Source organism: Eptatretus burgeri, chromosome 10, assembly GCF_056783735.1.
Source record: "Eptatretus burgeri isolate ZD-2024b chromosome 10, Ebu_testis_v1, whole genome shotgun sequence".
Classification (NCBI taxonomy): domain Eukaryota; kingdom Metazoa; phylum Chordata; class Myxini; order Myxiniformes; family Myxinidae; genus Eptatretus; species Eptatretus burgeri.
This window is the reverse complement of record NC_140970.1, coordinates 61545811-61561920: the sequence shown is the minus strand read 5'-3', so window position 1 is coordinate 61561920 and position 16110 is coordinate 61545811. Positions and strand designations below refer to the sequence as shown.

Sequence of the window (16110 nt, the reverse complement as noted above, 5' to 3'; positions counted from 1 at the left end):
TCGATTCAGTGAATCGGGATGTCCTCTGGAGGATTCTTGGTCTTCGTGGGGTGCCACCAAAACTGATCGATCTGATGTCTGAAGTCTAGTCTGGTACTGAGAGTGCTGTGAAGTGTGGTGGTACCATCTCTGACTTATTTCCAGTTGTTACTGGAGTTCGTCAGGGATGTGTACTTGCCCCCACACTTTTCAGCACTTGTATGGACTGGATTCTAGGGAGGATGTCGGAGAGATCAAGTTGCGGTGCGTCATTTGGGAATGTCAAGATCTCGGACCTTGACTTTGCAGATGATGCAGTCATCTTTGCGGAGACTTTAGACATCCTCTTGGGGGCCCTCGAGGTGCTGAATGAGGAGTCGGAGCCGTTGGGATTACTGGTTTCTTGGGTCAAAACTAAGATCCAGGCTTTCGGTGACATCTTGGATGCTGCTGTCCTGTCTGTGTCTGTTTGTGGTGAGGATGTTGAGGTCGTGGAGAGATTCACTTACCTTGGCAGTGATATTCATGTCTCTGCTGGCTGCGAGTCAGAGGTCAATAGACATCTGGGTCGGGCCTGGGGAGTCATGGATTCACTGGATCATGGGGTGTGGCGCTGCCGGTACCTGTGCGGGAGGACGAAAGTCCGAGTCTTCAGGTCCTTGGTACTTCCAGTCTTGCTCTATGGGTGCGAGACTTGGACTCTGACCAAGGATCTGAGACAGAGACTTAATTCCTTTGGTACCAGGTCTCTTCGGAGAATCCTTGGCTATCGCTGGTCGGATTTTGTGTCCAACGAGCGGTTGCTGAGAGAGACTCGGATGAGATTTGTTACCTGCATAGTCCGTGAGCGTCAGTTGCGGCTGTATGTGCATGTGGCTCGTTTTCCTGACTCTGATCCTGCTCACCAGATTCTCTCAGCGAGGGAGTCTCATGAGTGGAGGAGGCCAGTGGGTCGACCACGTGCCTCATGGTTGCAACAGGTTGACCATCATCTCAAGGAGATGGGGATGGGCCTGGCATCTGCCTGGGGGATGGCCAGACGGAGGCCCCTGGAGTACCGGCGGAAAGTGGACGCAGCGACGTCCTGTTCTGGCACATGCTCCCATACCTGACCTGACCTGATTTTGACCAAACTCGGGTGGTAGGTACATCTTATGACCTAGTGCTTTGGAAATTGTGATGGTTGCTAGGGACGCTTTGGTTCCCTAGCAACAACCGAAAACCTTCAAAATCGGTACCGTTCACGCAAAATCAATTCCGAAAGCCATTATCCCACGTAGAGTTATGAAATTTGGCACGAATGATCTACAGGTGATACTCTATCAAATATATTCCGGTTTTTGTGATATATGGAATACTTTACCCGCAGCGCCCCCTACAATTAGGGTATGCGCGAAAATTGGCGAAAACTGAAGGCCCCTTAGCGACCAGGTGAGTGCATCAATACGAATGAAACTTTGCAGGTTCATATGGTACTCAATGAGTACTACAACTTTGCCTCAGGACATATTGACCGATTTCGCTTAGGTCAAGGGTCAAAGGTCAATTAGTGCAAAAATCGATAATATGCGAGAGCTGGAGGTGCCTTCACGCCAAATGCTACTCCTCCTGGGTGTATGGTCGGATGGTCATGAAAATTCACACTAATCGTCTGGAATACATTGTGCACAAACGATCGAGCCGGATTTTCGATTTAGATCTTTGTTCACCCACAGCACCCATTCAAACTTTGGGGATTTCCGATTTCAAACTGCATTTTCGGTACTTTTCATTCAAATGGATACCGAGTCGTTATCAGTAGATGGAACTGGATGAGATTTGATATGCATAACCTTAAGGTGATTCCCTCTCCGCTACATGACATCCATTTTGCTCTATATCTTATAGTTTCCATGCTCGATGACCCATCGCCGCCTACCGGCTTGTTTGTTTGTTTGTCTGCACAGAACTTTCATGGTTTTCTCTGCAACCGCTTGTCAGATTGAGACGAAATTTTCCCCATTTGGTACGACTACTCATGCAGAATGCTTCAATAATTATAGCGTCATAGGTCACGTGGTGTGGCAGCCACATTGGAAAAACGGGGAAAAAAAACTTTGGACCTCTGTATCTCTGAAACTACACGAAGGAAAAAATTGAAACTTGGCACATAGCAAGTACTCCTCATGGGGAATGAGTGTGATTTGTTTATGATGTCATAATTGCACGTGTAGAATGCCACAACCAATCAGTATGAAAATTTCTGAAGGTCATCTCGGGATAAAATGATCCGCAGGGAAAAAAATTAATGATGTCATTGGCCACGTGTTTCAGCAGCCATATTGCTTTTTTTAAAAAAACAACCTTCAAAAATCTTCTCTGAAATGGCTGAAAAGATCAATGCGAAACTTTACTTTTAATGACTAACAAATAGATACATTTATTTGAAGAGAGGGAAAGGGGGGGAGTTGTTTGTCGATAGAATTTAAGCGGAATATGCTTCATTTAGTTTGCAAGACTTTGTGATCATGTATTAAGGACATACGTGAGGATAGGTTTTCTGGCGTACAGCCTGCATGAGAGACAGGCCTGGTCTGTTTCAATGCAGAGGGTAAGAAAGTCTTCAACACATGTTCTCTCTGTCTATGGAACTGGCTGAGAAGTTTGTCAGGGGTCAGATCTTGCTGAAAGCATGCCTTACGGCCTCGGGCTATTCTCGGGTCAGCAAAAAAATGTACGAGTGCTGGCCACCGACATAGAGAGATGGCCCCATCTCTGCAGTCATCAATCAGGGCTGTGCCAACACAGGCGCTGTCCGCCATTGGTTGACAACCGTCACAAGATTCAGGGGAACACCTCAAAGGCAGAAACCTCTGATGGCATGAGGACATTTTTATTAACACTTGGGCCCTGTGCTGCAAGGCTCTCTCTTGGACTTTTTCATCCGATCAAGCTCTTCCTCCTGGTATATCTTAGCGGGTATGACTACTTGGCCTCTCCACACCCGCTCTTATGCCACCCTCACCTGCATCCTTCAAGCTTCGGTTATGGACTGTCCAACATGTTACAGCCCTGAAGTGCACTTTCCATTGGACTGGTTCTGCGTGAATGTGACTAAGTGTGTTTGGCGCCAATTGGATTCATTTCCTTGTTAAGTTAGTGGTTTGTGTCTGTCTTTCGTCCAGGCTTTTGTGCCATCTGTCTTGTGCCAATATAATTAAAATATCAATTGTTTCTCAAAGGCTGCAAGCATGTTGAGTTCCCGTCATCTTTCCTGTGATGACGGTGATTCGGCTTCCTTGATTTATAACCCTTGGAGGCATACATTATGGAAAATTGCTCAATTAAAACCAATGCAGTTTTAGACTGAGCAGGAGGCAAGATAAATAATCCGCTCTGTTTTGCCTTGTCCAAATCTAGCCTTAAGTGGCCTAGGATGGGTAAAACAGGATATAGATATACAAGATAACAAATAAAATGAACATAAGATGCTCATGTGTGGGGAAAAACTGAATATCTATATCCCGTTTTGCCCATCCCATGCCGCCTGTCGAATCAACACAACAATGAAACTGTCTCAGCTGAAACCCAAGCACGACCCAAGTGCGATTTATTAACTTGTTTGCAATCACTAAAGAAACGGTCACATCATATTCTCACATTTATAAACAAAGACACTACCTTTGTAGATCCACATTTTTAGAGTAGAGCCTGCAAAATCAAACAAACTCACCTCGTTTGCACAAGGCACTTCACAAGCAATCCAATGTGATAGATTGGTCACCTGGGGTGGTTATAACATTTACACTCACTGTCGCCACATGGTAGCAGTTTGCAGGGGAGAAAACGTTGGTCTCCAGTTTTAACAAAGTTTTCCCCAGAAAAATGGTGCAGATAAAATAATTGCAATATCTTAGCTGTAGATATCATTTGTAACAACCATAAAGCATGAATTACGAGCACAAGTACTTTCATTGCATCGGCAAAGAACAGGTGTGGCAGACAACAGAGACTTTAAATGGCGTCGAGAGTTTTGAAGCGTCCAACTTGCCAATTGCAGAAAGTCCCCCAAATAAAGGTCTTTGATCCCGGTCGAATAAGCTCACCAAGGTGTGGAATACCTTTTTGCGCTGTCAATTCGTTCATAAGTTTTGAAGTTGGATCTTTCAACTGGAAAGATTTCTTACTGCAGATGAAGATGGAAAGTTTGCCCTAAGTTGTGTCAGAAATGATTCCTGCAGCAATAGACCGACGTCTCGTGCACGCCCAACTCAATTTGAGGCAGACAGTAACGAAAGTGGGATTGAATGTTTAAATAAACACATCATCATGAGATGATACAGACGCTGTCTTTCCAACATCTCGATAATGAACTGCACTTAGTCAGGAAAGAAAGAAAACCCTCATCGGTACTTCTTGTCTGGCAGTTTAATTATTCTTCCTCCTGTGTGAATGATTTGACTATCTCCATAATATTTAACGATTTTGAAGGTTCTCGATGTGTCCAAACACTTCCAAATGCTTTAATACATCGTGCAATTTTCATAATCTGAGAAAATCTTTCGATCATACAGACATTTGCAGCGTAAGCCATATGGCATATGGTTAATGTCCTCAAATTTGAGATCAACTCTTATCTGGGGTTTTTAGGGACATTTAAGATCTTGATCTGGCTCTAAAATCATGCAGAGCATTTTGGGTTTTCAATCCAGTGCAGGCACAAGGAATTAAAGTCTCATCACATGACGTGTGTGTGAGGAGATCTGGACAGCATTTGCAATAATATATCAGGAACTGATCAATGAGGTCTGACTTTGGAAGTCTCATTACATCATGCTTACAACATGATTTGTGTGTATATATATATATATATATATATATATATATATATATATATATATATATATATATATATATATATATATATATATGTACACGAGTAGGGTATGCTTACACATTGTTAAGTATACGAACTGTGCTTCCCCATTGTCTTGAGTCGCTCACCTGCATTTGATTTTTCATTTTTTTTTCTTCATTTATTTATATTTTCATTTCCGAATGCTTTCTGACGGTTCTATGATTTTTTTCCTGGTGAATCGGCTTCGATGCCCGTTGGCACACAAAATTACCATGCTTCCCAATTGCCTCTGGTCACTCACTTACATTTTTTCATAAATATATATATATATATATGTATATATATATATATATATATATATATATATATATATATATATATTTATATATATATCCATATATATATATATCCATATATATTTTTGTTTTTTACAACAAACACTAAGTTACAATGCACCAATAGGATTCCTAACTTTAAATTGAAAAAAAATCCATTTAAAGAGTTCAACAATAAGGAATGGCATTTCATACGTCACAAGGTGGAGGACCTTAGGTGCGAGGGAGATGCAAAAAAATACTTTTCTACTCCTCGTTCATTAGAAATAAGCTTCTGTCCAAATATTTGAGGTAAACCCCCATCTCAAGTAACCAGTAGGTCGTTATCAGCAGTGTCTGCTTTAATTACCACATGCTTGGGATGGAATGATTCCATAAGCAGTTCAGATAGCTGTAATGGAATCCTGGTACATCTGGCAGCACAAATGAAGCTCGTTCTATGTTCATTCTAAAAAGCCAATAAAGTGAACTACTGTAACGACACCATAAAGTGATCCAATGGCTTAACATAAAGACCTCGAGAGATGATCCAGTTGCCTTCTGCAAAGGCACCATGGCATGCCTCTGAACATTGGTGAACCATCCTTTTGCCAGTGGAGAGATTACAACAGGCTGGCTACACTGAGTTGAGCATACTCATGTGGAATGTGCGACCACACACGTACATGCAGGACATGGGTTGTTTATTGGGTCAAAGGGGCTATTGGGGTCATAGGAAGCCATTTCTTTCCATGCTCCCACCACCTGTGGTTGGACCCTATTGGAAATGGCCCTGTACCTTCTGAGCTATACTGCAGTGCATTTCCTGATCTCCACAAATCCATGGGAAAGAATTTGCTTCGTTCACTTCAAGAAATACCTTGTCAACTTTAATAATCATATGCATAACTGCTCTTACAGACATTGTTGACCAGGGCATGCCAAACCTGTGTCTTGAGATACGAGCAAGCACCATTGCAAATTAATTAAATATATTTTGAGATAACTTTCAGCCTTTTGGACTAATAAAGAGTTATGAGCATAAACATTCCCATGCAGGTGCACAGCTTATAAAGCATGATCAAAGCCACATATGGTCTGGCAAGAATGACGATGAAGTTAAAGCTCGATCAACTGCGTAGGAGTTCTCCAAACCACCAGTAGGTCTTTGTTGATCTGTTCATTTGTCATCACAAGATAAATAAGGAAAATCACACCAGTGTTACGCACAAACCACATTGTGAATCAACTACTTATTTACATAATTAATGGCTGAACTTCACTCATACTTGAAACAAACTATGAATACTCACTCTTGCAGTAACGGAGAGTCCTGTTCGCCTTTCACGACTGACCACATGAGCCAACTTGTGCAGTTGATCACACACCTTCGGCCCTTTATTCAAAGTCACACATCCGTGCTGCATACATATCCCTTGGTAATAATGAACTGTATGACGTGTCAAAACACCTTGCTTCACATTGCAGGTGGTGCAGCTTGGTTCACTCCAAACATGACCAGATGTTTGGACTCGGGCCTGGTTTTAAATGCAATATCATGTACATCAAAAGTAATAATAATCAAAGCGAAGGGTAAAGTATTTTCTTTGAATTCACTCTCGTCTCAGGATGGGGAATTTAAACTCAGAAGCCTAACTTCCTTCTTGCCAAAGCAATTACCCCGTGTGAATGATAACTTTTTTTTTAATAACTCTGGACACCATCCGTTAATGGAAGTAAATAAATAAATAATATAAAATGCAGATGTCGGAGCACTACTCCATTGAGCTAATGCGCTATGAAATCCCTACTGTCTGCAGCTGGTGTGGAAGATCGGTCATGAAGGCAAAGTCTGTGCCAGAGATGCATTGAATTTCAGGCACAGCCAAAGCCAATGATCATCCAGGAAAGGGGGATAATACACTTGGGTAAAGGGGAAAAAAATCACTGCCGCAGAGTCCTGAGTATCATATGCATTGGAGAACTTGAGGGACTTAGCAGTTCCTACTCTTACCAGGGAATTCCATGAATGAGAGCCAAAGCCAAAGTCAATGAGGAATGAATCATTGGGTCGGTGCGAAATAAAAACTCACCTTCCATAAATGCTTTTCCTTTGAGACTTTTCAAGGTTCTCCAAATGCCAAGAATGTTTGCGACTTCCTTTTGTTCCTCTTGACTTCAAGTCCAAGTCCTGTATTTAACTGTCCAAACCTGTCGGCGTATTTGTGATTTTTACTATGATCGCTTTTGCTTGGAGAGAAATAACTTTCTGCATCCATTAACAAGTGTCTGCTAAGCATTCTACGTCGTCACTTCAAACGATGGTTTCTGAAACAAACCTGATAATCTGGGAGCGAACAAAGATTTGTATTACATCTCGAGTACAAAAGATTTGAGAGCTGAACTCATCAGATGGTGGGATGGGGACCTCCGAATGACCATTCTTAAGTTTTCCAATTGGTGCATTAAGTAGGGGGCGCTGCTTGAACCCCCCCCCCCCAAGTCAGTTTAAATTACATTTTGGAGTACATCGATCATACTGGTGCCAAAAGTTTAAGTTTGGCACTGTGATTACAGATGTGCTATTCTTAAATGACGAATTTGGTGCAAACCCCATTTAAGAAGGGGTCACAGGCAAATACCTGTTTCTGGGAAATTAAGATTAATAGAGAGCAGGTCAGGGTGAAACATAGATAATTTCATATCGAATATTTATATTGTTCCTTGTAATTAAACCAGTAAAATGTGTAATATTCTATCAGATATCAAATTTTGCATTACATTCTGAATTTAAAGAAAATTATGGTAAATTATGGTTGAAATCCTATTTATGTTCTCAAGGTAACATGATAAGAACATGTACACTTTTGAGACATGAAAGATTTAAAGCATATAGAATGCCTTAAAATTTGACCCTGATAGAATAGAACAACAAAGAAACTGTCAATTTAACTTTTCTATCAACTACGTATATTTCAATGATCAAATCAAGTGTGACATGTAGATCTGGCATCTATACATAAAAGGAGCATCAGTGATCAGTAAAAGTAAATGGACCTGGCATTTTACCAACACATTCAGTGCATATGGAACAAGCATCATGAATAATGGAAAATTAAACAGTTTTTCTAGTCTAATGTTTCACGCTTTTGGCAAGAGGGCATCCACTAAGTAGCTATTGTGGTAAAACATTTGTATTTAATTATATGTTGCAACAGAACACTAACATGCCTATGTTCAAGTGGTTATGCTCTTTGGAAACCAAACTTTTGTCATGTGTCAACGATGACTACCTTTTGATATCCATATCCATATCATGAAAAATTTTAAAATGATATCAATTTATCGCTAAAACTTACAAGACAAAGCATCAAAACTGCTGATGAGTCACACACATACTGTCAGGCAAAAGTTATATTCCTATCCTGTGAATATGTCCATAATCATGAGTTCACTCATATTTATTAGTGTTGGTATAATTATGGTTTCAGCCTGCCTGTCTGTTACAATATTCTAGTCATCCTCGTCAGAACTGTCATCTTCATCTGAAGATGCAATTTCCATGTCATCCTTCTCTTCCTTGTCCATTGATTCTAATTCGTCTGTGTCTGGGATACGTCTTTCAGGAAGTTGCTCCCCTTCGAACCAAACCAGTTTGTAATTGTCATCAACTAACTGCCAGCTATTTTCTTCAGTGGGATGCTGCTCTTTATGATTTTGATCTGCTCTTGCCCACAAGTTGGCAACAAAGGAAGCACGCTTAATGTGAGTATTGAGCTCATCTTCGCAAGGTGGTAGTCAACTTGCATCCATGCCCCTCAAATTGGCTAGAAGGTTTTTTTCCATTTCCCTTTGGTCCATATGTCTTCATGAACTTCTCATACCTTCACTCATTCAGGCTGGTGTTTGCACAAATCCTTAGCTCCATATATTGTGGCTTCTTAAATGGGTTTTGCACCAAAAGGGTCATTGAAGAACTACTGATCCTTCATTAGGAAGGTCAAAATAATATTCCACATAGTTTAATTGATGTACTTGAGATGCAGTTTAAATGTGCTAAAAATAGTGCCCCCTTTAGGCCGTTCTTGAATGGGTTTTGCACCAAATTCGTCACTTAAGAATTGCACAACTGTAATCAAAGTGCCAAAATGAAACTTTTGGCACCAGTTTGTTCGATGTACTCAAAAATGTAATTTAAACTGACTTTGGGGAGGTACTTCAAGCAGCGCCCCCTATTTAATGCACCAATTGGAAAACTTAAGAATGGGCATTTGGAGGTCCCCATCTCACCATCTGATGAGTCGAGCTCTCAAACCTTTTGTACTCGAGATGTAATACAAATCTCTGTTAGCTCACAGATTATGATTACATTCCACCATTCATTAGTGACTTTTCATCCCTGAAAAGGTTGTGTAAGCTATCGCAGGAGACTTTGACAAGTGGAATAAAAGAAAAGTTCCAAAATCAAGATATTGTGCTCTTTTAATATAATTTTAAATTCTGTTTAATTAATTAAATACGAGTTACCTTACATGGAACTTCAATGCATCAGGCCATTTGGCCCATGAAAGCCTGCTCTGTTATTACCAACCTACAGTTGTTTGTCTGTGCTTCACCCTTTTAAATGCTGAGCGTCAAGCAAGGAAGTAGCAGGTACCATTTTCAAACTCTTTTGGTATGACTCGAATAGGGTTTGAACCACCAACTTCCCAGACTCAGAGTGGACACTCGAACCATTATGCCACAAAAAAATTCTGATATTAAATGAAAATTTCAATAACATTGAATGAGAGATATAATAACATGACAGAAATGATGTTGTAAGTAATAATCCAAAGAGTATTGCGACAAAACATTGATGAAAATTTATTGGGGGTTCATGGACATAAACTAAACTCGGTGGTGTTGACTCACTGGCGTAATGGTTCGAGTGTACTCTCCGAGTCTGGGAGATCGGTGGTTCAAACCCCATCCGAGTGATACCAAACACTTTTAAAAATGTGCTGCTTCCTTGCTTGATGCTCAACATTTAAAAGGGTAGAGCATGGACAAACAACCATCGGTTCAGTTGTCAATACCAGCGCAGGCTTTGATGGGCTTAATAGCCTCTTCCTACTGTATATCTGGGCCTTGCTTAATGGCCTCCTCCTAAATCTGGGCCTTGCTTAATGGCCGCACTCCTATATCTGGGCCTTGTAAGGAAACTTGTCTTATTATAACCTGTCATCTGGTTATTATTTAATCCGGCAGTTCAAGGACGACGCAAACTTCAAATCGTAGAACAAATAGAAATCATCATTCAATGAAGAAATTTTGTGCAATTATATTGTCCACCCTGAGCAAGCTAAACAGGAAAAGACATCAATGTTATTCAAGCATTCTGGGTAAAACCAAGATGTCTGCCAACATAGTTACACATGCTCTGGAACAAAAGTGTATCATTAGCTTCTATGTTATGGAAAACATCAAACAAATTGAAATTCACTGTTGACCATATTCACAAATTTGTGATCAATTTATTTCACTTAATTATGTGTTTAAATGGTGCATTGAGTTTAAAAAAAATGGTTGTGAATTGGGAAGTGATCTTGAGTGCTTTCAAATGCTGTTAATTACGAATAAAAACAAATAATAATTTGGGGCTATACTCTTTCCAGAGCTCGGGGGAATATCACGACTAGTCAACAAACATTTTAAAGCAAGACAATCCTGCATGGCTCATCACTCTGAACGACACAGGGTAATCGACTGAAGGTGCAGGAATTTGTAATTTGAGAATGCGAGCAACAACTCACCTACTCTACAAAACATGCCGTCGAATATTTAATGTCCACCAACAACCATTGTGGGCAGACGGGTCCTCCGACTTAACGTCCATCCAATGGAAGACGCACGCATTGATGCCTCGCCCTGCATGTGAAACAACAGGGTGGGGGTTTATAGCTGAGTCTGGATATAAATAATTATCAATCTGATTTTGTTTCTACATTTTCTCGAATAAATAATTAATTGTTATCCTTGAACTACCCTTATGTAATGGGGACAATAAGGTAATATGGATGCCTTAGAAGGATATCTACTTCCACCATGGACATGTAAGGGTAATGTCTCTCAATGTATTATTAACCTATAGATTATATACATGATTCAATAAAGTCAAATTAAATGTCTTCAAAGCGCCAAAAGATGTTCTCTAAATGTCAAAAGCATTAGCATGGCCACAAATTACATTCCTCGACACTTCATAATCTCTATCCACTCAACTTGTTGATGTGATGGGGTTTTAGGAAAGCTGAGGCTGAAATACCGCATGCACATGGTGATGAAGTGTTCATTGTAAATAACAGAACTGTTAGCATACACAGCCATAAACTTTATGAGAGTACTTTACAGTTGTAGTTCACAGTGCAAACTGTATAACAAATCTCTCTCGGGAAAGTATAATATAATATACAGTACATGATGCTGTTAAATTCATCCAGGGAGTTTGTTTGACAGGCAGTGCTATCAAAATGTAAGATTGCTGCTTTTGCCAGAAGCACGAAAAGGAAATAACTTCTTTTTTTTAATCATAACTTTCCACCTGCAGAAAATGCATATGTTCTTGGAAGCAAAAGCACATTACTACTTTTCAATAACGTGAGATTCTCAAGAGAGATTATGAAAACACCAATTTATAGTCGTGACTTCATGTAGTCCTCGACGGATCATTTGGAGATTATATGTTAAAAAAAAAGAACTAGAAGTGCACTTGGTAGAGCACATATCTCCGCCAAGCTGATTAGTTTATGTGTTGTATCCCACTGATATGCCGGATCTGGATTCAGACCTGAACTAAAATTTAATCAGCTTGTTCTTCTAAACAACTCATCCACCAAGTTTAGTCTGAATATGTCCACAACTTTTTGAGATATTTTGTCCAAAAAGACAGACAGACAGACAGACAGACAGACAGGGGTGAAAATGGTGAGCGGCGGTAAAAAAATCAATAAATAAATTTTACTTTGGTCGAACGATCATCAAACAAGAAGTCCAAGGAGTGAAAATATTTGGTTTACAGGAAACTTTAATAAGAATACGGTACATGAATAAATATCAACGTGCAATATTTATAATTGCAAAGAATAAACAAATTTAAACATTATAATAAAGAATATAATTCAAGAATGAAGAAAAACATCTAATGGAACAGATAATTCAGTACTACTTATCAAACAAAATGTGGAAATGAAAAAAAATGAACAAGGATATCAAAATTACAACAGACAAGATTGTAAACTGATAATTAAAAAGTACAAAAATACCATGAACATAGAAATACAAACAAACGATAAACAACACAAAAATGTACCACGACTGAGGTCACAAGGTACAGGAACATTTAAATAATTAAAATGTGACTGTTCAACATTTGAACAATGAAAGGAATGGAGGATTGTTTGTATCAAGGTGTTAAAGTTTGTGAAATATTAATTTGTTTAGACTTACTCAGGTTACTACGTCCAAATACTAATTGCGGATTTCAGGAAAAAGGTTGTGATGACGACTGGAAACAAATAGGCTTGGCAAAGTGCGTAAGGAGTTCAATGCAATGATTAGCGAGGGAATCAATATTACAAATGAGGAAAAGGTCAACATAGGACAGGTGATTTGGAAAAGGGATAATTCAGAATGCTTTCTTTTGAACTCGCTCAATATCTCTAACTTGGGAGATCGTCAGACTTGAACTCCACGTCGGTGCTCCAATTTCTAAGATTGGGTGAATGTACATCTTACACATCATGACTAGGTCTTCAACTGTCATACCGTTCTTCTTAAGCTGACACAAGATGGACAGACACTTGGAGGCATTGCTGACTACTAGCAGAGTACCCGCCATACGGGCGATATTGTTCCAAACAGGCAAAGCATTCTTCTGACACTTACCTTTATTTGGGTGATGTATAGGCAACTGGCAACTCTGTATCGGCAAAAAAGAAATAACCTGGGTTATGTGCATGAAGAAAAAAAACATACTGACTGCTTATAATTCAAAACACCTCACAGCACTAGAAAACGTGGGGACAGGAATACTGTGCTGTCAATGGTAGAGTCTTGTAATACCCTCCCCCACCTAGAGGCATATACATATATACACTGATGAGCCAAAACATTATGACCACTGACAGGTGAAGTGAATAACACTGATTAATTATCTTGTTACAATGGCACCTGTCAAGGGGTGGGATATATTAGGCAGCAAGTGAACAGTCAGTTCTTGAAGTTGATGTGTTGGATGCAGGAGAAATGGGCAGGAGTAAAGACCTGAGCGACTTTGACAAGGGCCAAATTGTTATGGCCAGACGACTGGGTCAGAGCATCTCTGAAATGGCAAGGCTTGTGGGGTGCTCCCGGTCAGCAGTGGTGAGTACCTACCGACAGTGGTCCGAGGAGGGACAAACCACAAACCAGCAACAGGGTGTTGGGCGCTCAAGGCTCATCGATGCGCGAGGGCAACGAAGGCTATCCCGTCTGGTCCGAACCGACAGAAGGTCTACTGTGGCACGTCACAGAAAATTTTAATGGTGGTCACGGGAGGAATCTGTCACAATCCACAGTGCATCACACCCTGCTGCGTATGGGGCTGCGTAGCCGCAGACTGATCAGAGTGCCCATGATGACCCCCACCCACCGTCGAAAGCGCCTGCAATGGGCACGCGAGCGTCGGAACTGGACCTTGGAGCAGTGGAAGGTCACCTGGTACGATGAGTCCCGTTTTCTTTTAGATAACGTGGATGGCCGTGTACGTGTGTGCCGTTTACCTGGGGAAGTGATGGCACCAGGATGCACTGTGGGAAGACGACAAGCCGGTGGAAGCAGTGTGAAGCTCTGGGCAATGTTCTAGTGGGAAACCCTGGGTCTGGCAATTCATGTGGACGTCAATTTGACACGTGTCACCTACCTAAACATCGTTGCAGACCAGGTACACACCTTCATGGCAATGGTATTCCCTGATGGCAGTGGCCTCTTTCATCAGGATAATGCACCCTGCCACACTGCACACATTGTTCAGGAATGGTTTGAGGAACTGGTGAAGTTTTCACGGTGTTGCCCTGGCCTCCAAATTCTCCAGATCTCAATCCGACTGAGCATCTGTGGGATGTGCTGGACCGACAAGTCCGATCCATGGCGGCTCCACCTCACAACTTACAGGACTTGAAGGATCTGCTGCTAATGTTTTGGTGCCAGATACTACAGGACACCTTCAGGGGTCTTGTAGAGTCCAGACCTTGGCGGGTCGGCACTGTTTTGGTGGCACACGGAGAACCAACAGCATATTAGTCAGGTGGTCATAATGTTTTGGCTCATCAGTGTATGTATGTATGTGTATATACATATATATATATATATATATATATATATATATATATATATATATATACATACATACATACATATATATACACACACATAAACACACAGCAGGGTGATTCATCAATGTGTGTACCGTCCCTCAGATGTACATCAAACTGTCCTGTCTGCCGGCATTAATTGGTAGATGTTAAAGATCTGACAGTGTCCCTCACGAAGAGGAGGCGACGTATTGCCAGCACCAGGGCCAAATTATTGCCCTAATTAGTGGAACATCAGGCCTGGTCAGCTCGTTTGTGAAGACTCGGGCCAAGTTTCCCCCAGCCGACCCCACAAGAAAAGTGGGATAATGGTGGCCGTGAAAGAAGAAGAAGATGCATAAGGTTTGAAAAAGATTTCTACTCTGATACATAAGGAAACTAAAAACTTTGTGTTCATTGCCAATACATCTTTATGAAAATGAAATTCAAATAACCAAATTTATGCACCATATACCTTCTTCTTGCATATGGTAACTTGGCTGCTGAGTAGCTATTATTTTGTTGGGGCACAGCTGGACCACTGATGCCGTGCCCCTATACCATATCTCTATCTCTATCTCTATCTCTATCTCTATCTCTATCTCTATCTCTATCTCTATCTCTATCTCTATCTCTATCTCTATCTCTATCTCTATCTCTATCTATCTCTATCTCTATCTCTATCTATCTCTATCTATCTCTATCTCTCTCTATCTCTATCTCTATCTCTCTCTATCTCTCTCTCTCTCTCTCTCTCTCTCTCTCTCTCTCTCTCTCTCTCTCTCTCTCTCTCTGGAAATGATTAGACTCTGGTCTGATAAATGGAGTATGTCCTTCAATCCTCAAAAAAGCACAGTCTCACCCTATCGCTCTGGAATGATCATCGACTGAACCCATCCACATTAGATCATTGGTCATCCACATTAGAGGTTTAGTCTCTTGAACTTCTAGGCCTGAGCTTATAACTTCTCAGTCATGACCTTTCCTTGCCGATGACCGAGCAAAGCTGGCCTCCAAAGACAGCCAAAGACTGGGCATCCTCCCAGTGATGATGTCTCAGTGAGACAATGATGATATGTGCATCATTTAAACATCCAAGTGTTTCCTTAGAAAAATGAGAGCAACTCACAGTCATGGAGTCATACTCTCCACTTTGGGGTTGGTACCTTAGTATTACATCCATGTCACCTGGATTCTGCAGAATCTAAAGCTTTCAAAATTATTGTAATCTTTGGTGATGATGCTGAAGGACAAGGTCTGTTGTTCTCAGATTTCAGGCAGATTGGTGGTCTCTCTATTTTCTATGGCCTATTCTCCAACATTGCACCCTTAGCTCTCTCAGTCCTCCAACCCTCGCTATCTACTCTCGGATGCACACGTTCTTCCAATAACCCCTACTGGTTGATCTTCCAAAAATTCCGGTTGACGAAACACCTCAACTATTTTATTCCTCGCTTCTTCGCTCTAGAGAACCACCTTACAGAGAATGTCTTGTCTCACTCCCCTTCCTGCACTTGAGGCAAGCAGTGCACCGCCATCTGTCATCCCCAATTCTGACCCATGGTATTTATGACACCCACAAACCTTTCCTAACCCAACCATCTTTGTT

General features: G+C 41.0%; 1 protein-coding gene across 1 annotated transcript in view; it reads right to left on the bottom strand.

Moving 5' to 3' along the window:
- LOC147018698 (uncharacterized) overlaps nt 1–16110 on the bottom strand; it is a 119388-nt gene that overhangs the window by 36899 nt on the left and 66379 nt on the right. The window contains exons 11-13 of the mRNA XM_085898638.1: nt 13057–13090; nt 10926–11040; nt 6444–6668 (exon numbers count right to left, since the gene is read on the bottom strand). The gene's annotated coding sequence lies outside the window, so the exon portion shown is untranslated. The remainder of the gene's footprint in view (nt 1–6443; nt 6669–10925; nt 11041–13056; nt 13091–16110) is intronic.